At 43.0% G+C, this 25084-nt stretch overlaps 1 long non-coding RNA gene across 1 annotated transcript in view; it reads left to right on the top strand.

The window, feature by feature from the left end:
- Window positions 1-24816, top strand: part of LOC140215973 (uncharacterized) — a 58487-nt gene extending 33671 nt beyond the window's left edge. Inside the window, exons 2-3 of the long non-coding RNA XR_011892600.1 lie at window positions 16602-16688; window positions 24765-24816. This is a non-coding gene — a long non-coding RNA (uncharacterized lncRNA). The remainder of the gene's footprint in view (window positions 1-16601; window positions 16689-24764) is intronic.
- The last annotated feature ends 268 nt before the right edge of the window (window positions 24817-25084 follow it).

Here is a 25084-nt window from a genome sequence, read left to right as displayed (position 1 = left end):
GATTTATTGACAAATTTGAACCACCGTTCTATAAGAAATGCATGATACACTCACACATGTCGGCATAACCATCTACGACGTCTAGCATAATCGCGGCCCCTAAAAAACGTTTGCAGATGTTGCTAGCGGCTAATCATACTTCTTTTTTCAAGGTCGCCAATACAAGTCGCAGGGGGGTTCCATGCAGCACAAGCATATGGAAAGTGTATATGTGAAGCACTAATAATAAATCAAGCAACAGCAAAGAGTTCAAAAGTTCGATGTAATATAATTTTTACTACAACACAGCGAAATATTCACAGCTGAGAGATTCTGTATTAAAGAATGACAAAGTTATGTTGCTCACAGTACTTGGGGGCATGCGGATATTCGGCGAAAGGTATTATGCTTCAGGAAGGAATTAAGTGTAACGCCAAGAAATATAATTATTGTGTTTGTCGGAACATTCCATGTCAACTATTATTAAAAATTTGCGAAATGTAAGGCATGCCTAGACACTTTGAGACTGGCGATGATTGCAGAACATGTTCGCAACAATAAAACACAGACACACATTAGGCGCGCCGCTCAAGAAGCTCTTGTCCTTGAGTGTTGAAATTTGTAACGCAAACGAAAGAAAGAAAAGACAGCAGACTTCAGCGATTGCTTCGGCTTTGAACTCATGTACTCCCAAAGCAGCACTCTCTCACAGTGAAGACTGCTATCTTACTGGTTTATTTGTTTTGGTTGCCTGCTCCTTTCTCAAATAATTGATTCCACCCACTACGCGAATTGGAAGAGACTCTAGAGGTCAGTGCAGTCGTTCAGGAGGGAAGGGTACTGTTGTATAAAAACTTACAATTTAAAGCAACAGCAAAATAACTATTGTACCATTACAAAGAACTTGTGATACGAGGGCGAATCAGAAAGTCTTTGCCCCTATTCTTTATTAGCCAGAATAAGTTACAAACAAGTAACTATAGTTACTTGTTTGTTTGTGCAAGGTACCTGGAAAAGTACGTATATGTGTATACACATATACGTACTTTTCCAGGTACCTTGCACTATTTTCCACATAGTCCCCGTGCACACGGGTACAGACATTTACCCCAGCTCAGCTCTAAATTTGATATGCCCCTATGGTAGAATTCCTGGAACCACCGTCGGACTGCTGTCTTGGCTTCATCGTTACACTTGAATCGCTGTCTGGCCAGGAACTTCTTCAGAGGACCGAAAACGTGGAAATCACTAGGGGCGAGTTCTGGACTGTATGATGGGAGTTACTGTACGGTGCTTCATAGAAAACGAATCCCCCTTCGTTACTCGTACGCTGTGGGCGTGTGAAGCACGACAGCCATCCTCAAAAACAGACAGCAGCGCCGTGCCGCGGAGCTACCGGCAGATCAGGCCGGGCCGGTCCGAGAAAGGTCAACCGCTGGGAATGGATATGTTGACTTCGCATTTACAGCCGTAATATTGCGAAAAAGAAAGGGGGAAAGGCTTTCTGATTCGCCCTCGTAGTACAGTAAAGCTTAGTGTTGAATAGACAAGTTCTGACCTTTTTTTTTGTGTGTGTGATGTACGCAACCTACTTTGTGTATGATATAGTAATGCCTGTTGTGAAAATCTAACTACGTACATGACTTTAGAATTCTGATACCCCCCATGTGTAAGTAGGCAATACTTATTTTGTTAAAATACAAAGCTTTATAAAACCGTTTATTCGAAATTGCTTGGCTGGATGCTTAGGGTTATTTATTTTTTTCTTTCTCATGGTGGTCAGTTTACAATTTAAATATATTTCAATCAATAATCTTGGTACATCGTGTTAATTCATTTTTGTTTTATGTGAAACAGTCACTTTTCTTTGTTTCCATCATGCAGTAGGACAACGTGCAAGCACATAAATGATTGACGGGGATGTAGCACGGTCTTTTAGATTACTTTCAAGTTGTCCTTACACCATTGTATCTATTCAGCGTAAATAAATGTCCAGGCGGCATGTGAGGAGGAGGGTTGCATTGGCAAAGGCTTCATACCTTTAAGGCACCATGGAACTTTTTGAATGTACCCCCTGGGACTTTTTCATAGACCCCAAAGCCAATATTTCAGCAACTGATGTCAGGAGCGAGATGACGCAGTGCTATCTACAAGATTTGAACGATTACCTTTTCTCTGTACATATGCAATACTACTATACAAGCACTTGGCGCATGCGAACACTCTGAGCTAATATGTAAACTGCGTGGCGTTGTTGTTGCGACCTGATGGTTGGAATTCAGGTTATCGGTGCTTTCGAAGTCGTTTGCAACCAGTAGGCTCATTTTAGGCGCATCTTGTAGTGTGGGAGGCCCTGAATCGAGGATTTTAACTTTTTTTTTTTTTTTACAAATGAGGTATATACTCTCCCTCTCTCTATAGTGGGTATGTATCATGTTTGCGGCTTATGATCATCATTGTCACGTGCGCCGCTTTGTGCCACTGAACACTAATTTCACGAGCATGACAACAAATAATTGCTCGCAAGCACGCCACGATAATGTCAAGAACAATTTCGATGCAATGCACATATAATTCACGTCCAGTACCGTATACTGTTCGTTATGGCCTGCGAAATACATGCACAGATGCCACTCCTCTCCGAATCTGTGCGGAGCTCAAATGAATCCGCACCCTTGTTGTATGACAGCTCTTGTCTCCCAAATGCATACTGCTTCAATGGCATGGGTTCAAATCTCAGTAGAGCCGGTTGTGTAGAACTTTAATTTTTTTCCTTCACGGTGTGGCAAAGACTATCGTTGTGATGACCAGGTTGCCTGACAGCGACAAAAAATATTCTTAGTGTGTTGTCGATGGCGACAACGGTCGTTGTCATTGAAGCAGTGGACGAACGGACGGACGGCACGGACGGACTAGGCGAACTTGACATCGAGTTCTTATTTGCTGTCAACGTAAAATAAAGAAAATAATGTAACACCTACGATCCTGGTACCCATTCAACCACGAGCAAGAGAGAGAGAGAAAGAAAAGAAGAGGCTGAACACATTGCGTAAATTACCGGAAACGTTCGCTTACAAACTAAAGAAATGCTCAACGACACCCATGAATAGAGTTTACTTGATGACCACCATCACTCGCGCTCACAACGCTGGAGTAGTGAGGAACATTCGTAGCGGTTAAAGCACGTGCTTGTCCGAAAGCTAACGTTCCGCGCGGCCGCTCTCTTTGCCATTTTACTGTCCCGTGCCTCAGAAACTCGGCGCACCAGTGATCTACCACACTGGGCGAGCGAGCACGCAGCACGCATCAAGACACCAGCTTTCTCGGCTCGCCCCTTATTTCTGTTCCCCTCATCCCGCCTCGCGGCATAGGGTGGCCAGCCAGAGTGGATAACATCCCTGCTTTCTGTTTGTCTCTCTCACTCACTCACTCGGCTCACCCTCGCACCCACACCAGTGACGTCCCCTTGGCGGACGGGTGGGCCGCACGGCGGTGGCAACGGTGCGAATGCGCCTCGTGTGTCTGTGTAATTGCTATCGCGTTAATGGCCTTGAGTCCTCCGCTGCAGCGTCTCTCATAGCCCGAGCGATGCTTCGGTAGGTTGAACAGGCCCCGCCCCCCTCCCGGCCCCCCTTAATTTGGTATATTTAACGCACGCTGGTGGGAGACACTCGCCAGTAGGAGTGGTAGATGCCGCACTTTTAGCAGCTCATAACGTATTTCTCACCTAAGAATTTCGCTTCCTTGTTATGATAATGCGCTCATCATCGAAAGTGTATCACGTTTTATTTTGCCTCGAGCGTAAATTGATTATCACGCAATCTTTTTATTTCAATATTATTTTTAGAAATACTGGAATCACTATGCAGTGATTTTAACAGCGTGGTACAAGCCTTATTAATAGAAAGGTATGCACAGAAAATGCACAGGTTAATACAAACCTATTACTTGAATAAATACGAAGCAATCATGTTGGGCACACACAAGGTTACACCAAAAAAGTAAAACACTGTCACTGCAAACATGATACAAACAAAATAATATGACTGTAAACATGGTAAGAAAGAGGTTAATGTTGGTGCAGAGACGACGCTATCTTTTAGCTGGTTCCACTCCACTTTTGTGTGCGGGGAGAATGAATACGTGAAAGAACTTCTACGTGAGGAAAAGGGAGTTACAGTGAAATTTTGTTTTCCCGCGTATTCTATCCGGACGAGAAGGCAATATGATTTCCGTTGTCTGAATCTTGTAAGGCCCCTCTATTATTATTTATTCGCCATTATTACGACTGGTGGCGGGAATAATGAAACTGGTGGAAACCTCAGCATTCCAGGGCAACAGTGCGTCAGCTTTCCAAAGCATTCGAGAGCCTCCTCCGTTCAAGCAACTCGACGTTGCTGTCATTATGGAAATTGTCTGCCGAAGCCTACACATTTGTCAAGCGGCTGCCATCCGGCGATGTTCGTGGGAAACTGCCATCGATGCAGCCAGCCCAAGTTGACCATCACCCCGGAGGCGTATTTACGATTGCTAGTAGGTACAGCGGGGCGTGGCACTTGCGCAGACACTGGACGTTTGCGCGCATGCTCGGGTAAGAGCTGGAACGTAAGAGGAAATGTGGGGACTTTTGCTCCTTGAATATATGACTGCCTAGGCACTACGGGGGAGTTCCTTAGCGCGTGTTGTACGCGTTCGTCCCTAGGCGTGCCGGGAGAAGTCGCCGGGTGTGGTAGTGCTGAACTTAGCATCGCAAGTTGACGGCTCGACGTAGTTATATTTATTCAATCTTGGTTTTTACTAATTGAAACAACGTGTCATTATTTGGCATTGTTGGCAGCGCTTCCAGGATACCAAAGCGGCAACGGGGACACCAAATCTAGAACCAGAACTGGTCGAACATGTTGAAGGGGCAGCGCAAAAAAATGACGACAGAAGGCAGGAACACACAGGACAGCGCTGAACTCACAACAAACTTTATTCGAAGGCATACATACACTTAAGTACACAACCCATAGCCACGTGCTCTCCCATCCATGGCGTCATTATCAGTGCGCAGGCAAAAAACACGCAAAACCATTTAATCTAATACTACGTTATGAAGCTGCTTAAAAATTCAAATTCACTATCATGCAAATTTATCGATGGCATGCTTACACAGCGCGACCCTTTTTTTCTGATATAGAAGGCCTCAATAATCTCCCTCGTAGTCTGATTTTTGTGCGTGGAAAGTATTGTGGTGTCTTTATATATTCTTTATATATAAATATGTTTATATATTATATGTCTTTATATACGCACAGGCCATTGCGAGCCCGAACCCACCGACCAGAACTGGTCGGTGGGTTCGGGCTCGCAATGGCCTGTGCGTGCAAGGGGAGTAACAATATAACAGGGAATAACAATATAAGAATTTTTTATGCGAACACCCCCTGGCAGGTGGCCTCCGCGGTCCCAACCCACGGGCCGCCCTGCTTCCAGCTTCGATCCTCCCGCTGCCCCTTGGGTGCCCTGGATACCCTGCGCCGCCGGCTTTATTATAACCTCAGGTGCTCTCCTGAGGCCACCGTTTGCCGGTTACATGTGCCTTCCGGGAGCAGTGCTTGTAAAAAAGCCAATCTATCGTTGCGACGAAAAAAGCGACCCGCGACTTAAACAACACGTCAGAACCTTGCTCCTTCAGACAGTGATCACCAAATGCGGCGTCCGTGCCGCGCGGGCAGCCAGCGGCGGAGCGTAAACTCGACCGCACTCCACAATGCCGGCATGTTTACGGGGCGAACGAATGCAACACACGCTAAGAAACCCCCACCGTAGTGCCTAGGCCGAGTCACATATTCAAGGAGCAAGGGCCTCCAGCTTTTCTCTCGCGCACCCGCTCATCTCGCGGCTGCGTAGGAGCGTCGAGCGCCGCGAGAAACGCCCCGCCCCGCTATACCTACCAGCAATTGTAAAGATGCACACCGGAGAGCTGACTAATTGCTACAAGGAGTGAAAGTCCGACGACTTCCATGCGAACGGCGTCGGCACCTGCTTCCGATAACCTCGTTATGGCGTCATATGTGGGAGTGAAGGGGCGTACTCCGGCAAGGTGGTGTGACGAAAAGGGCGGAGCGCTGCGAACAGTTCGAGCGTTTCGATTTGCCGGGAAAGGTAATTGAAATCCCTGATGTAGTGACCTAGGGAAAACGAGGGCTTAACAGCTGACCTCTCGGGGGATGTGTGCGGTGTGTGTGTGACTAGACATGTAAAGGGCTCCAACATGTAGTGCGATTCGATTTAGTCATGCAGAGGGGCTGATATATTGTGTGATCCCATAACCATTGAGCCAGCTGCAAATGTGTACAGTAAACCCGTTTCTCATTTCATTCATGCTCCCGGCCTTATCTGCTTAGCAACAGGGAACTCTCTGCAATAGAGACGGACGATGGCATGGGTCCGCTCTGGCAGCTTAGTGCGACGCCCTGGAAGAGCGCAGGCCAGCTACCGAATTTCAGGCGCTCCGGCAGCGTAGGCAAGAGACCCTTTGAGTGACACCTGGGTCCGAACCACGAACTTGGAACCAGGATTCCAACTGACCAGCCGTGATCACGCAGTCATCGTCAGTCAAGGAGGACGTCACTTATTCACATATACAATCAGGCCAGTCCCGAGACAGCTGGGTCCGTCTTCAGACTGAAAATTGTGTCTCATTTCCTTTACTTTTATGAGGCCATAGGCAGCGCATTTCTAATAGACAACCGTCTGTTATTCTTTTTCTTTCGTGCGCTGCCGAACTTTACTTCTACGTCTTAGTACGATGTGAAATGTATACCCACTTTCGCTTCATAGCGCAAACTGCCGTGCTTTTGTCCCTTAGCGTCGGCCTGGCCTCTCTTTCCTTACCACTTTGACAACTTCTTCGTTATCCTCGATGTACAGCTCAGCAGCTGAAGCTAGTTGAACTATTAATTATTTTTGAATTTCTATCTAACTTGTGCACGATTTCACAGCAACCAACCCACGCCCCCATATAGTTAGGCCCTAACCAATGCATCTGCACTGCACACATGTAGTCGTTTCCTGTGTGATTGCCAACTTGTAAGTGCCTAACCAGCTATACATGCGTTCATAAAACGGGATCGTTAAATGCAAGCTTTTTGATTAGGATATACCAGCAGCCTATTTCGTTTAAGGTGATTACGTGAGTTACCACACAGGACGTATGCACAAGAGCGCATAGTGAAACATCAATGTACCATTGCTACGCCATCCCTATACTGTGGCTGCAAACAAAATAGGAATCTTGAGCTGCGAAACGTGTATGAATTTCCGCGACACTTCCAATGACAATGAGGGAAAAAAATCGGGGCTGATCAAACCTTCTCAATGTCTCTGGCCAACTCCTCTGCTCCTGTGTTGGCTATCTGCATTAATCGACGCCTTGCGAATGAGGACAGTGAATGACATTTTTATTTATTTAGCAAGTTTACATACTCAACAAATAGCACCCACCTTTACCTTACCCATCGCCCAGCCCCATTTAGTGGCACATAAAGTTTGGGAAGAAAATCAGACAGTTCTATCAAGTGTGCCTATTTCCATTCCACAGTCAAAAGAAAAACATCTATAAGAAAACATTCCCAATGAAACAACTGCAACCCATCGCTCTAAACGTTTAAACAGGAGGAAACACAATTGAATGAAAGACAATATTTGCATACATAACAGGCACAAACGCCAGACCGAAAAAAAATTTAAAAAAATGCACTCGACATGATTCAGCGTGGGCCACCGGAATCCAAAGATAAAGCAAAAATCGCCTGGTGGCGTCTGGCTTAGAACAAAGGAACTCTGGCTAGCGTCCTGCTACACTGACATAAAGCTATAGTAGCTACTTGTTTATCTTTGCTGTGCAAGGTTGAAAGCGTGCGTGCGGATTCACCGACCGTGTCTAGTAATGCGTTTGTTTATGCCGGCAACACTAATGGCGCCGAGAGTGGATAGTGCGAGTGCGACTTTCCATTTACGAAAGAGAGAAAAAAGATTCAAAATACAGAAGATGAGATCGGAGGAAACGTAATGCAAGAAAAACAGAACGTGCATTCACCGGAACCAGACGGCTTTTGAAAGCGCTCCTGTGCTTTCCGCTCTGCTTGCGACTACAAGCGAGCCAGCTGAAAGCTCCATAGTTGGTTCTAGTTCGTTCTTTAATTATTTAGGCTACGTACTCAAGTTAAAAAATCCAGAAGAAAAAGAAAAGATGATCGCGCCTAAGTACTAAATGCATACTATTGCGTTCGCCAAAGGCATTTCAACAGAAATAGGAACACGCGCGGATTGAGGCAGGAAAGTTTTTCTAGCGATACTAGAAATTATTTTCGTGCAGTGAAAAAACAAATAAAAAAGCCAACGACATTTCTTTTTTCTGCATTCAATGTCTGAAGCGAACTTGCAATCACCAAACGCATGAATGTCATCTTGGTATGACGAATTGCCCTATGGTGCGCCTCAAAAGTGCGCCCCGACCTGTTTCCTCAAAGTGCTGGTATCATTTATAACATTCGGCCCTGTATAAAAAGAAATTACATTCACAAATAAAACATGAACAGGCTGAAAAGACAAACAGGAAACTTCCACCGGGGTATGGAGAGACCATAGACGCGGAACGAAACCTTCAAGAAAAAATAAATAAAAAAATCCACGCGGTCCGCCTAGGACGGGGCTACAGGGCACGCGTGGGCGACGTCTGCTGACCACTCGAAGAAACACGTGGGTATAGAGCATTAGTCCTACAGATTGGCACCTAGGAAATGGGTTCCTGAGGGCAAGAAAGCAGCACGCCAGAATTAATTATGACAAGTCATTCTCCCTGTTATTTCAATTTCGTATGTTTGCAATTCATATTCGTAACTTGTGAAGAAAAGCACTCTACGACAGCACTCTTAGATGCGAATGTAGAACGTTTTACACATTGTTGCTCTCTTGGTTTCTTTTTATTCCTACAAGCAGGTTTTACTAAATTTGCATTGGACGGTATATTGCGCATCGAATACAATAAACAATAATGAACGGTCACCGGGGCTTCGTTTCAGGTGTGACAAGCAAGAAAAGTAACAAAAGTTTTACGTTCTGTGTAAACAAAGCTGGCATTGGAAAAATTGGAACGGAGTCACTTGGATGTACAGCTGGTAGTTCATCACATTATTTGCATAGTCCATTTATTAATCACATGCGATGAAACTTGGAAGTACTTTCGCTGACAATGGGCTGAAGTAACTATTGAATTTCAGAGTTATTAAAGCAACGAAAATGAGGAAAATTGAGGTTTTGATTACGGACCTTAAATGTGATTATAACATTATAGATAGAATAAAAGATATAAACGAAGTGCTGGCAACATCGCCTTTACCAAAAAAAAATATGAAAACTTTAAATTTATTTAAGGCAGTAATATGAAAAGGCGTTGCAGAAAAAAAAACCTATTGCGAAAAAAAGGTTCTATGAGCAATTCCATAAAAGTAAAAAGGTGTAAAATGAGAGATAGAAGCTGCTAGAAGACACAAATTGCTCGTTGATGTTAACTATAGAAGACACAAATTGTTCGTTGATGTTAACTACCTGACTATGTTTGCGCACAAGTTGAACTCCTGCTTAACGTACTCTTTTCCTGAAATGTAGAAGCCAGCGCGCGATTAGTGAACGCCATGTTTTGTGTAATTCTTTGGACACACAATATAGTTACCTCGTTTCAGGTTTACCTTCCTTTGTCTCTCTTGGACACTAAAGCCACCAATAGGGTTATACTTAAATTTTACATTTTCTGGACCTCTGAAGCGAATGTTTTTCTGTACGTCACTGAGCCCAAGTCGAGAGCTGTAGCTCTGACGTGCCAACCGTTGGCTACCAAAGGTACAACCAAAGGCTGTACCTTTGTAACATTGGCTTCAGCTACTGACTTTGCCTTTGTAGCTGATCTTCAGAAGAGTATATACCAGCAGCTTACTGAGCGCCAATCTCTGTTAGAGGAAGTAATATGCCTCACGCAACACTTCGTGTAGGATAAGGGCACAGGGCAGAGATAGCGCAATACCTTTCCCTGCTCATGTAATAGACAGTCCAGCTACAAATGCAAATTTCTCACAAGCACCCAGCCCGCCCACATATCTTCGGACGCTCATTTGAAGTAGTCAGCACTGACTGCTTACAGTGAGTATCCCTAGAAGTGTCAACGTTGCAGGATGTCTTATTAGGTGAGGATGTGGTAATGTTGTGAACGGCGCATTTGAAGCTACGTGTTCTTAGCGACGCAGGGGTGGCTGAACGGGAATGTTGGTAATGTTGCATCTTTGATTAGCAGCGCTCGATGTACACGGGAATTAAGCGAAGTGACAAGAAAAAGTGTTCCCTTGCAATAATCTTTATTGCGCCCATAAATCAGGCCTAAATGTACTACGCTATGTCATAACAGAAAGTACAGATGCGTGGCACGTGTTCGGAACTTTGCTTCCTACAAACGACATGCAGATCATGTGTCTGAATACTGCGCTTCTTTAGCCCACAGTGACAACGAAGGGGCGCTTACACACCGCTTTACACATTTGTGAATTGCGTGCGCTTCATTGTCTCTCTAGTTTCTTCGCTTTTGTTTTGACTGATAAATTGTGCGACTTCTAATATAGGGCTGCCATAACGCGTTTTTATTTATTTTTGTTTATTTCAATGCTCTCAGTGCCAGGTGGGGCGTTACAGAGAGGAGTGGAATTGAATATATTACGTGGAAAATCGCGGCTGGATGGTATGATGGAAATGGACCGTCATCTCGGCAACGGATGGCGAGATGACCAGAAACGCAGTTAGCACATGACTGTTGTGCTCTTTTAATCGTTCATTGAGACAGTGTCTCGTCTGACCAATCTATTCGCGGCCGTAGGAAATGGCAATGTTGTAAACAAGACCAAGTGCGCGCGCGCGACAGTGCGCTTCTTGTGGTTGGTTCTGCAGCGGTGTTTTTCGGTTGGGTCGCAGTTAATCTGACTGCATAAGCGCGACAGCTTATCTGGCGCCGAAAAACGCCGTAATCTGCCGTACTCAGAGAGTAACTGTCAGCCCTTACATCCACACATTCTCCCATGATCTCAAGAAAGTTGGTCGGCTTGCTGGCGTCGATGCCGTGACCTCAAGGAGGTGTGACGTGATGCTCGTGCTTGTATCTCATATTTACATATTTACCACTAAATCAACAGTGACTTATGTGTTTTTTTTTCGTTCGCACCTCCACATAAAACGCTACCCACCGTGGTGGCGTGGTAGCTTCGGCGTTGCGCTGTTTAGCCCTAGGGCGTAGGATAGAATCCCGGCCGCGGCGGCCGTGTTTTGATTGGGGCGAAAAGCAAAAATGCCTATGTTCCGTGCATTAAGTTCACGTTAAGGAATCCCAGGTGGTCGGACCTAATTTCTAGTCCTCCATTACGGGGGGGGAGGGGGGGGGGGGCTGCCAGCGTGCCTACGGTGTGCTGTCGCCTTTTAGGCGGTAGCACATCCTACTAAATGCTATGTTCGTTTGTACGCGGAACGTTTGGGAGCATTACAATTACGGCGCGGAAGTAGGCACGTCTCGTGGTATGCTTTTTATTTATTTTACGGGCATCTGCAGCAAGCGGGAAAAAAGGATACTTAATCGATAGACAGTTAGAAACTGTTTAACCGGACGTTTTGCAAACAGCTATGCAACTTCCTAATTTGAATTTCACGCCAAACTACGTTGCTTCAGACGTTGGTTAAGTAATCTTGACTAGTTGTGCAATGAAACAGAATAGGAAAATCAGGCTGACTTACTCCGCCAACAAAGAAAGCGACAAAATCCCATTAAGGAAGGCTGTCAGGCAGGGAGATACAATCTCTCCAATGCTATTCACAGCGCATATACAGGAGGTATTCAGAGACCTTGATTGGGAAGAATTGGGGATAAGAGTTTTTGGAGAATACCTTACTAAATTGTGATTCGCTGTTGATATTGCCTTGCTTAGTAACTGAGGGGACAAATTGCAATGCATGCTCACTGACCTGAACAGGCAAAGCAGAAGAGTGGATCTAAAGACTAATCTGCAGAAAACTAAAGTAATGTTTAACAGCCTCGGAAGAGAAGAGCAGTTTACGATAGGTAGCGAGGCACTGTAAGTGGTAAGGGAATACATCTACTTAAGGTAGGTAGTGACCGCGGATTCGGATCATGAGACTGAAATATTCAGAAGAATAAGAATGGGCTGGGGTGCGTTTGGAAGGCATTCTCAGATCATAAACAGCAGGTTGCCATTATCCCTCAAGAGAAAAGTGCATAACAGCTGTGTCTTACCAGTACCCACCTACGGGGTAGAAACCTGGAGGCTTACGAAAAGGGTTCTACTTAAATTGAGGACGACGCAACGAGCTATGGAAAGAAGAATGATGGGTGTAACGTTGAGGGGGATAAGAAGAGGGCAGATTGGGTGAGGGAACAAACGCGAGTTAATGACATCTTAGTTGAAATCAAGAAAATGAAATTGGTATGGGCAGGGCATAGATAGATAGATAGATATTTTTTATTTCTCTCAAAACAAAGTACAGAAATGAGAGAGGACGGAAGGGAAAAAGCTGCCGAATGCAGCTTGAGGACCCCCTACGCCCTACAGAGCAGCAGTGAGGTGAGAAACAAAGGCAATACGACAGGTTGCAAAGTATACACAAACAGAATTCAAAATCACAATACTCGTAATCTATTGCATAACTGCAATTTTTACACGGAATCTATTACATTGTTATGATTTTACACAATTAACGCAATTACACAATTTCTTCGTCAATTCCCATTACACAATTCTAACGCCAAAAAATGCAGATAAATATAATTCATTCAAGTCCACTACAATACAGTTACACAGGTGAGCTATTCGCTCGAAAGCCCGAAAAGATTGATCAATTCTATGAAAGTTTGTATAGAAAGCAACCTAAGGGAAAAACGATTATCTTCGAGAACATTTAGATACCTAGGCAGATTGTACGATAAAGATTGTGTGCGGTATTTGGTGCGACTTAACGGTAGGGACCATGACATAGAATGACGTACATCATATGTAGGTTCATTACGTACAAGCTGAAACATTGTTAGCATAAGGTTGTTGTTAGTTGCTACAGCAGTTTTGTAAATGTAAAGAAGATTGAACACATACAAGGTAGTTACACTTAAAATATTGAACTGCCTAAAATATTCTCCGGTGTGAGCATTCCACGGTATATTAGCTATCAGCCTTACCGCACGCTTTTGTGCAATTAAAAGGCGTTGTTTATTGTGTTGTGTCGTTGTACCCCAAACTGTGTGGCAATAAGTAATCACTGGCGCTATGTATGAATTATAAATGAGGAGTTTAACCTGTGTGGGAAGGGTTAACCTATGTTTGCATAACACCCCATTTAACCTGTTCATTTTAGCACGAATATTTTCAACTTGTAGGTCCCAATTGAGTGTCTCAGAGAATATAACACCAAGAGATTTTATACTGGATACAATATCAATCTTGTCATTACCTAATAATAGTTCGATATCACCACTTACTACTTTATTTTTTGTTCTATATATCACAGCTTTTGTTTTATTCGTATTAACTTTAAGACAATTTTTATTACACCAGTGACGCAAATGTTCCAAAAATTGGTTGCCACGGATGGATAACTCAGCTAGTGTGTTTCCTGTGGCGAGCATTGTAATATCATCAGCGTAAGCTACGAGATGAACCGGAAAGGGGGTATGAAAAATGTCATTTATATAAACTAAAAACAACAGAGGCCCTAAAATGCTTCCCTGTGGTACACCGGATAAGATTGGCTCAACATCTGATGAGGTTTCATTTAAACACACCATTTGTTTACGGTACTTTAGGTAAGACTGTATTAAAGCAAGACTGATGCCCCTAATGCCATAGTGACTGAGTTTCTGAGATAATAGAAAGTGGTCAATTAGATCAAATGCTTTGGATAAGTCTATATATATCCCGAGAACAAGAAGCTTTTCTTCAAAGGCGGAAATTATAATTTCTTTTTGTTTGTCAATGCCATCTCAGTCGACCTCTGTTTTCTAAATCCAAACTGGTAGTCAGAAAGAACAGAATGCTTACTTAGAAAGTTAGTCAACCGGCAATGAATAATTTTTTCTAATGCTTTAGACAGTACTGGAAGAATCGATATTGGTCTGTAGTTGGAAAAGTCAGAAACAGATCCACTTTTATGTATGGCAACAACCTTTGCGATCTGCATTTGTTTTGGGAAGACGCCGCTACTTAAACAAAGGTTATAAATATATACTAGTGTCGGGGCTAATAAGTCTATTACAAATTTAAATGGTTGGATTTGAAAACCATCTTTATCCTTGGATTTACTCTACCGGAGGTTCGAAAACACGAATATTATTTCAGATTCAGTAGTTGGAAACATAAATAAGGTTTCGTGAACGCTCGGTGCCACACAGGCATAACCGACAGGGACATCTGGTGCGACACAAAGTGATTTTGTAATATTAATGAAAAACCTATTGAACTGGTTGGAAAGTTCCTTTCCGCACAGAACTTCGCCTTCTTTTTCAATGGAAGCAATGGGACTGCGTGACCGGAAGTTAAGCAAGCGATTTAGTTGGTCCCATTGGTCTCGGGCACTGTTTCTCGAAGCGGGGTCAAAAAGATGGCTAAAATATTCCAATTTCGCCCTCTTCAGTTTTCGGTTTAACTGATTACGGTATTTTTTATATGCGCCTAATTTTTCAGGGTCTCGAGATTTAATGAACTGCGTAAATAACTTGTCTTTTAATTTTATTTCACGAATTAGTTCTGCCGTTATCCATGGTTTTCTATTTTTGCATTTTCTTGCATGCCTCAGAGGAAAAGAAGTGTTGTAAATAGCTTTCAGTTTGGATAGAAAAGCATCGTAAGCCATGTCAGGGTCATTTATGGATAGGACGTATTCCCAGTCAGTGGCGGAAATCGCGTTCCGAAAGTTACTCAAGGTGTTCGGATCAATGCGGCGATACTTGAAATCATGCGGTTTAGAAGCGCTTTCTGGTCTAGCATTGTTAACAAAAGCAAAGATTGGGAGGTGATCACTGATGTCACAGGCGACGGTCCCTGCATCTATGTTAGACTTATCTGCATTTGTGATGATAACGTCGATACACGTTGCCGTGGAGCACGTTATGCGCGTCGGGGTTTCGATAACGTTGCAAAACCCATATGCATCAATTAAGGCCACAAGTTCCTTTCCTGGTTTCGATACACATTTCATATCTAAGTTCACATCACCCGACAGTAATGAGAAAGGAAGATAACCAGTACTCATTAAGAGTTACGGACTGGATTCAAAAAGAATGGAAGCATCAGGGCGCGGCAGAAAGTTAGGTGGTCGGATGAGATGAAGAAGTTTGCAGGGACAACATGGCCACAATTAGTACATGACCGGGGTAGTTGGAGAAATATGGGGGAGGCCATTAGTCTGCAGTGGGCGTAGCCAGGCTGATGATTATGTTGATTATGACTCCGTACAATAGTCAGCAACATGCATTTGGTCGCGTCGTCTTAGAGTGCATCGGCATATTTTTAAGCTCTGGCTAAAGTTATCTGGGACACCCTGTATATACGTTGCCATGTTTTTGCCAATTGGAGAATCGCTACGTTGGAACGCGAAAAGAACATATCAAAGAAGACATTTGCCGCGTCAACATGCATGATTGCTTGTTCCCGCTTTCCACTACAAATCGGTTTTTTCCTTGGTAGAATATGTAAATCAGAATAGTGGGCGAGGTAAGAATTTTTATTTTTTCAACAGAACGGCTCTTCCAGTACAAAATAACGGCGTAATAGAGGTGACAAAACGGGCTAAAAAAGCAGAGAGAACGTTTGGGTATGAAAGGGGAACCCCTCCTAGGCGACGCAGAATTCATCCACAGCGCAGGCCCCAAAAGGGCCCTTTTCTGTAGTATTTGCGGTGGAAACGCTCCTTTGACTTCAAAATAAACTTGCGGTATGCTTTTAAAAGTTCAGCTTTGACAAAAACTTTATAAACTCTAAGAAAATGTTCCAGATTCCTCGGTCTTAGAGGAAGCTTGGTGCTTTCTGAGAAGCTTAGACACAGCGAAGCAACAAGAATCCTCTATAGTCAGCGAATGGAAATCGCAAGAACTTTCCATTAGAGTAGCACAAACAGCATTTTAGAAAACGCTGTAGCAGCAAAAAGGCAAGAAAAAAGAAAAGAGTATATCTTGCAAACGCAACAAAAACTATTGTGTATCCGAAGATGCCTGGGCTCCAGGTATCGCGATTTATTAAAGATTGAGCCTTGCTTCCTCAACGCTTATTATTTAGCGTCGACGTTTGACTTTTCTGAAAAGGACAAATACTGACTAAAGGTTAGGAACCGTCCTGTTATCTAAACGCTGACCTAAAATGTGGCCAATAATGTTTACAGGACTTCTTTCATAGAATGAACGTTTCTCAAATGCATAGTTCTATTACTTTCGTTGCACCAGACGTAGGTGTATTTGGTGCGCATTAAACTTTTCTGTTCTTTCTCAGCACACTAGGGGTCATACTTTTGTGGTTGTAACTCTTTCTTTCGTATGTTTTCAGGAACAAAGTTTGCTTCCAAGGACAGCGACGAAACATTATGGTAAATGCTGTGCGTACTGCGCTGGACTGAAGGTTACACAAATGCAGGTAAAGCACTAAACAGTGGCGTACCAACAATTTCTGGAGTGGGGGCCGCAAGCAAACCGCAAGCGATCTCAGCTCTCTCTCTCTCTCTCTCTCTCTCTATATATATATATATATATATATATATATATAATATAATTACATATATATAATATCATATATATATATATATATTTTATATATAATTGCAAGAAATAACTGAAAATTCAAATAATTTTTCGGGGCCCCATGGTTAACCAGGTGTGATCGATAAATAGGTCTATGTCTTTTCAACATAAGTAGAACTGACAGACGCATTTCCAGGCTCTTTTACATATTGCAACGTATATATATAAGACTAGGCGCTGTATATATATAGACTAGTCTCTAAGACTAGGCGCTGGCTAATCGAGACAGCGAACACAGCATTAGCGAAGGTAACCAAAACAGATGAGAAATAGTTCGTAAAGATACAGTTTCTGAATTATTCCACAGCTTTCCCTTACGCTTCTTTCTTTCGCGTTCCCAAGCAACACATCAAGCCCCGTGTCCCTGTCTTTTCTGTCGCCGTCTATGCGCTGTTTGCTCTACGGTCTAGTACATGATGCGGTACAAGCTAGCCCATCGAACCTGTCCTTTTGAACAGACTTTATTCTGGCGCTAGCCGCCTTTAGAATAAAAACCTTTCGGACACATAGATATTAGTAAAGAAAACGGCAAAGTAAAATGCAAAGCAAGAATCAAAAGTAGTAAACAATGAAGATGAGGACATCGATGACCATGATCACAATGACAACAACTGCAGCAGGAGTAGCAGCAACAACAATAACGAACATGCTGTTTGCTAGATTCTTTTTTTGTTCTTGATAGTATAGTCTATTTGAAATAGCTAGCTCGAAAGACGGCCAAATAGAGATTTATTCTGCTTTTAAAATTAAAAAAAGAACGAGAAAATTATTCAGGTTAACGATGGAGTGCGTCGTCGCGAGTGAAGTTGAAACGGGTGTACGTTTCAATCCATCCAGTGTGGCCAATCTGCCTCGTGGCTACCGAGCCCTGTTTTAAGGGAACAACAACACAAAGTTGTTTCATTGCAGTTAAAATAGATGCTTCAAGAACCCTTGCTCTTTCCAGAACTACGACAGAGCTCTAAGCCACATATCACCACACATATAGGCCGTATTTTTCTGCCATTCGAAAAAAAAATCGAAAGCGTAATGGTTTAAGTACTGTTTGTCCAGCAGATTCCTTGCACATATGATCTCTATTGGCAGATTGCAATCACGCGCTTTATTGAGCGAAGAGCCCATTGTAATAGATCATCTCTTTGAAATGAATGTTTGCATGTTTTGGGCATTTCAGATATTTTCAGAACACGCAACCTTGTCAAAGTGTGAACTACGCAGTGTTCTTCCGATTAAATAACGTGACATTTAAATTTTTTTTTTTCTATCTAGATTCTGTAAGAGAAATTTCAGTGGAGCTTAAGTGTTGAATTTATTAACGCGAGATCGTTACGGGCGTCGTGTCGCAGAAAATCCGGCGTCGACGTGTCGCGTCCGGCGTCCAGCGTCGGACGTCGTGCCGGCAAACGGAATTTCGGAGCACGCATACCCAGGCTCTCCATGTGGCGCAAGGAAGTTGTGGCACTAATTGAATTTCCCAAGCTAAAATACGTAGAAAAATCATAAGGACAACCTACATACAAGATAGCGACGGATTATAATTTGTATGTGCGAGAAAACATAATTCTCTTTCGCGAAAACTGAAAAAAATAATAACCCGTTATTTATCACTCACGGCCAACGCCACCGACACCGACGACACCGGCTTTTCTGCAGCACGAGCTCCTTAACGCTGTCGCGTTAATAACACAAATCCCTTTTCCTGGGTTTCTACCATTCATAGAGCGGCCATGGCCTCCTAGATTTGCGCGCGCAAATTTCAAAAGCCATAATGCGGCGTCCGTTTTCTTGCAACACCGCCAGATGGTATTGGCATTGCGGCCAACGCATGAAGCTGCGTTTCTACCAGAAGGCTCGCCTTCGTGCGTAGCGTTCGCCGCCAGCGTTTCCCGGTAAAGAATATGGTTACATAAGCTGCAGTTGTCGGGAAGCGTGAGAAGCAGTCAGGAATCTTTGAATGCTATCGCGTTCCACTCCTAAAGGCGAAGCTTAAGCGTTCCTCCAAAATTTTTTTGGTAACTTGGAAGAGAACTGGAGGAAACCCTGAAGGGCTTCTTTCATATTCGAAGAAACGGTGCCATAATGACACATTGTTAGAGGCCCATTATTAACGCTACCATAACGGCTCATTATTATAGTAAAATGTTTCAATTAGATTTGTGAAACAGGCAAATAAGACTGAAAACATGCTAGGGTGAATAATAGCCATGTTATTTCGAAGAATGAGAGACACACTTCTTGCTTTCGAGCTGCGTGAAAGGCTGTGATACATTCTGTGCGAACTTCTTTCCCACCTGTCATGCAAAACTACTGGAGGTGAACAGCGGTAAAGTAGCTTTGAAAACGCAGGACTTCCTACGCGCTGTCATAAAAAGTGTTGCTCTTGCGAAGTCGTCGTCACGTGACGCGCAGATTTGATATGTTCATTGTGTCTCTAAATTTCGTCACTGATAAGAACGGGCCACGGCTCGACGCCGCACGAAATATGCTAGCCTTGATTGTTGTAAATGTGGTGAAATTGAGGCGAGCTAGTTCAATCTTGCAAACATGGAATGTACTCGCAAACAATCCAGTGTCGACAGCTCGTCGTCCCCACTTTTGTAGTTAAAGAAAAAGACTGTGTGTCAGAAACCATTCTTACGTACTTCACAAGTGAAAAAAAGCAGCGAAATAGCTATGAGGAGTTCAGCTCTTCATAATACAAAAGGTGACTACCGCACACGATGAGCTGAAGTGGTTGCAACCTCTATGAGGTGAAGAGAGATTAAGGCGAGGCAAGAGAAATATTTGTTTTTTCTTTTTCTTTTCTGCGTCATGCCATTCACCGAGACAACACAAAAGAAAGGAACCGGCGTGTGAACGAGAAGAGATAGAGAGAAAGGGAATGAGGGAGAGACGGAACGGACTTTGTCCAGTTTGCTAGCCTACACGAAGGGAGGGGCAGAGGAAGTCAAAGGGAGACAGAGAGCGTGAAGATTGGAGTACTAAATCATTCAGATGCACACACAAGGTGCAGGGTATCTGCATTCGAACACTCTAGTTTGTTGCCTTCATGTATTGTAGAAGACCTCGTGTATTTTACTGTATTTTACGATAGGAGACTAGGTGGAGCGGTGAAATGAGGAACTTCGCGGGCGCTAGTTAGAATCGATTGGCGCAGGATAGGGGTAATTGGAGATCTCAGAGAGAGGCCTTCGTCCTGCAGTGGACATAAAACAGGCTGATGATGATGATGAGCTTGATGCCAGGCTCCCAAGTCATTTTCTTCTGTAAAACGTCAATCTTACAATCTACTCAAAGCACACTGGAGTCTGGTGTTGTTTGTCCAAGTTGGAAGAGTGACACAGAAGATGGTTGATGGTATCGTCACATGTGAACTTATCACACATCAGTCAGCCATTCTAATACAATAGTTGTATGAATTAGAGAAGACTGTTCGGATCCACAGCCGAAACAATAGTGTTGCGTCATGTCATGAAAATATTGCTGGCAACTGCAGTTGTAATGATGAATCGAGGCTGTATTAACGCAGGTTGGAGTTTTACTAAGTATTCCAATGACTCATCGGGATATCACGCGCTAGGCGGTGAAGCTCTCTTGCAGCGTCTACTCTTGATGAAGGCACAAGGAGTGTCGGCGCTCCAGCGTGGACACATCTGGCACTCTTATCAGCATGGAGGTTACCATTGATGCCACAATGTCCCGTCAGCCATTGAAAGATTATATCACATGCTTTACCAGCAACACAATGGCAAGGTTTGTTAGCTACATATATGTCCCCCGCTGAGCCTGGAAAAAAGGCCTGCAGTCTCCGGCAGCGGTACGTTGCAAAATCAGTACATGAACAGTAACGCAAAACTAGATGTCAGCAAAATTTGAAACAAATGGTAACACAAAATACATTAGGTATGCTATACAGAAACGCTATACGAAATGCACAAGTTTATAAGTATTCTATACCTTCTCTATAGAGTTCCAAGACAATTGATCTGCGGAGCAGTTTACGGTCGTGTCAGATAGTTTGTTCCAACAGGAAATGACCTGTGGAAACAAAATATTTATCGGAGCTTACACGGTTAAATGGTTTGCGAATGGTTTTACTGTGATTAGTCTTGTTCGAGTCCTAAATGCGTAAGCATTTCTATGCCTACAAAACGACAAATTTGTCTGTCACGTGAGAGAACGAATGACTCATACCCCCTTAAGCAAAGGCTCCTACCTCCGAAAGCAAGCAAAAATGCATTGACTCATAACTACATAAGGCAGAGGCTACAAGCGCTTACTAAAGTGACGCAAACACGCATTCATTGAAATCACCCATACAGCACACAGAACAGCATACTTTCAGTAAAGAACGAGCTCAATATAAGCATCCGGACCCCAATAAAACCTTGCATACCCCCTCAGGAAACGTAGGTGGCGTTATGCAACAGCTTCGCTAAATTAATGTTAATTCACCTTAATCGGCACGAAAGGTCATCGGTTCAACTCCGACCATAGGTTGAGGGTTCGAGTGCCCTAATTAAATATACCTTAGTTAACTGTAGTTAATTAACTTGCCTTAACTAACGCCAAGGATCGTGGGTTCGTGTGCCGTAATGAGGGTTATCCTAAATTAGCCTGCGTTATCATGTTCGCTATCGAGCATGTTAAGCGAATGAAGGATGAGAGTTGATAAGGGTTTATACTGGTCGGATCAAGTTCAATAACATTGATAAAGACACAATGCTTACACTTACTTAGGCAGCTACCAGAGGAGTTTCTGTGTGAATTTTTGAAAAAAGTTCCTGCTAGCAACGAGAACGGGGCATATTGAAGTGACCGTGGTAGAGAAGGTATATGAACTTAAGTGGCCAAATTATCGTGCAAGTTCTAAGCGGCTGGAAGTTTAGTGTTTTTATTTCCCACAACAGAGGCGCTTGAGGGCAGTGTATCATTATTGCAAACGAAACGTGCCGCCATTTTCTGAAATCTCTCGATCTTGTCAATCAGGTGCTTCTGATGTGGGTTCCATATTATGGCGGCGTACTCCACAACCGATCTTACAAGCGTTCTCAAAGCTTTTAATTTGACTGTCGCTTGAGTGTCACACAGTCTACTTTTGAGAAAAGACAGTTTGCTAAGAGCTCGATTGCAAATGGAACGAATATATGATTTCCAATCAAGGGACATATTTAAACTGCCAAGTGTTTTACTTCTTCATACAAGGTGATGTCGGTTTCTTCAAGTCTGTGTATAAAGTTTAGGGGTTCTTTGTTATCGATGGACTTTACACATGTCGTTTTATTTGCATTAAATTTCATGCCACATTTCAGGCACCACGCATCTATATTTCTTGTGGAGTTAAGTCTTATTTGGTCCTCATGATTGTTTATGGTCGCCTACACTACATGATCATCCGCAAAGAGGCAAAGAGGGGATGATTGTACATAGAATTGATTACCATTATTGTAGATTAGTAATAAAAAGGGGCGCTAGTACTGAGCCTCAATGACTTCAAAGAAGACGTCGAAATAGCTACAAACACAAGTATCAATTGCCACTCACTGTTTTTTATGCTGTAAGAAACGGGAGATCTATGAAACCAGCTTTACACTAACACCAACCGCTAAACAGTCGTTAAGTAAGCCGTGACGTGGAACTAAGTCGAACGCCTTCGAGAAATCCAGGAAAACTGCGTCGACCTGACTTCCCTTATTAAGTGCATCAGAAACGTTGTGGGTTACCCTCGAAAGTTGTATTGTGGTTGACAGACCTCATCGAAAACCATGTCGCTGAATTAAATAAGAATATTACTTTCTACGTGACTTGTAATAGAATTATGTATTACATGTTCTAACAACTTGTAACACGGGCTTGTTAAATATATTGGTCGGTAGTTGTTAAGTCCAAGCTTAGATCTAGATTTTTGAATCGGAATTAATTTAGGACACCGTCAATCATCCGGAATATGTGGTAATTCTAAGGACATCAAATTAATTTCGTGCAGGTATATATTGAAGATAACAGATGAACACGTGGAGGTAGCTCTAGGCAATTCGGAACTTTTAATCGCATCGAAACAGTTTTAAAATACGCGCTTTCTCCTTCACAGCTCGACGGGATAAAATTATTCTGCACACTGCCTCGAACGGTTACCTCTGTAAGCCGTGTTTTCTTTCGCACCGCTAACCAACTCCGATTCCTAATGATTGCTTTTATGCCTTGGTCACAAAAATGATAAGAAAGAAGATAAAATAACAAACATGATTAAAATTTTGTTTCGTGTTGTAGAACAAGCAAAGATTTGCATGATTTCTATGATTTCCGAAACCCCTGAGCCCTTATAACCCGTGCGCCAAAATGTTTTATTTTTCACAAGGCGGCAAATATTTCTGTGGTAAGGACTGAAGACGTGAATGAGCTTTTAAATAGTTACTGGGCGGTAAAATCCCGAAATAAAAACGCATACACGAAGTACTAGTAACGAAACGGTAAGCTTCACGAAGATTTTCATAACGTTAATTACGTTTAAAACCATTCTGTGGGTCCCTTGAGGCACTCGAGGCGCTCGAGGCACTTTATTCAGGCGCTTTTTCTAGCGTCTCCTTTTCCTTCCGTACGTTGTTTTAAATTGCGCCACGTTGCCTTTATTAGCTATGAAGAAACTCGCCCACCCTGCTCGGGCACTTCCAAACGAAAGCTACACTTTACTGGCACCGGCTTTAATTTTGCTTTGAAAGCTTCTGCAAGTTAACTGCAATGTTCCAGCGGGAATTTTCATTTAGAAAAGTCATTACCTGAACTATGCCTCGACATTCGCTGACATTTTAAAGCTTCACCGGCCCAGTTACAAAACGCCTCAAAGCCTGTTTCGCGAGCCAGTGAAGAGAAGATGGGACAGACCAGACATACTCGTCTCCTTTTACTCAAAGCCCGCCTCCTCCACGGCTCGTATTCATACGCAGAAGGCACTTCAAAAGTCAAGCACTGACAAACTGTGAACTCGAACGAAACACTACCGAAAGGTGTAGGTGCGGAACGGGCACGTTTTACTAGAGCACAGAAAAAAGTGAGAACAGCGCCAGGACTGTTTTCCTGGTGCTCCAGCGCACTTGTGATAGTCATTGGAGTGCGCAATGCTTCTTTTCCTGGTATTGCTTGACATTTCGGCATCTTAAACATAAGCTGGCAGTCATTATTTTGTAACGAACATATTGCTGTTACTTATATAGCACCCCTTCAAGTGCACTATGTTACTACTACTACTACTACTACTACTACTACTACTTTCAAAAATGGCTACAGGTTTCATCATCAAATGCTTGTTTAGTGTCTTTGCATTTGTCTTCATATTCGTCTGTGCAACGCTGAGGAGAATTGTACTTTGCTTCCCAAGATACATATCCACTACTACTACTACTACTACTACTACTACTACTACTACTACTACTACTACTACTACTACTACTACTACTACGACTACTACTGTTCAGAGTTTCACGCTTTCTCTTGATCTTTTATTCTAGTTGAACTCCTCTTCTATTTTCTAAATTTTTTCTTATGTATATGTACTCCGTGCCTCATATGTGCATTATTACTCCATTTTTGCTTATTATGTAGCAGTTTATCCAGTTGTTGTTTGTTTTTGTCTTTCATCTGATATTTTATCCCGTATTGGTTCTAGTTGCCTTACATTCCTACCTTTTTTGTTTTTGTTTCTCTGTGTACCAGTGGTCAGACCTCAGTGTTGCTTCTGGGCACGTTAAATAGATTAATGATTGCTTGATTGATTGATTGATTGATTGATTGATTGATTGATTGATTGATTGCTATTGCGTGGTTGGAAAGCATGCTTACAAACATAAGGATAGCAAAAGAATAACTGAAGGAGTCTGGCGAATCTGGCGGGAGAATGACACTCAATGTGTTTCAGGAACAAGGGGCAGAGACACAAGCATTGGAGAAAGGAAGAAGGGAAAGAAAAAGGGAAAAAAGAACAAGACGATAGTTTCACAAAGACTGATGTAACGGAAAGCCAAAGAACGGATCAATACAGTATAGAACCGAAAAAAAAGTGAATCACCCGGAAATGGCTCCAAGTGAAAAAAAAATACTAAAAAATGAAAGTGATACTATCTCTGTCACTCGTTATCAAAGAAACAGTACGCTACAAGCAAAATGCGAACCCGTAATATGCCAATAATATGCCAGGGAATTGATGCTGGACATGATATCAGTGAAAGTGGCCGGCCC

The sequence above is a fragment of the Dermacentor andersoni genome, chromosome 2, assembly GCF_023375885.2.
Source record: "Dermacentor andersoni chromosome 2, qqDerAnde1_hic_scaffold, whole genome shotgun sequence".
Lineage (NCBI taxonomy): Eukaryota > Metazoa > Arthropoda > Arachnida > Ixodida > Ixodidae > Dermacentor > Dermacentor andersoni.
Note: the sequence above shows the minus strand (reverse complement) of the source record. Positions and strands in the feature narration are given on the sequence as shown.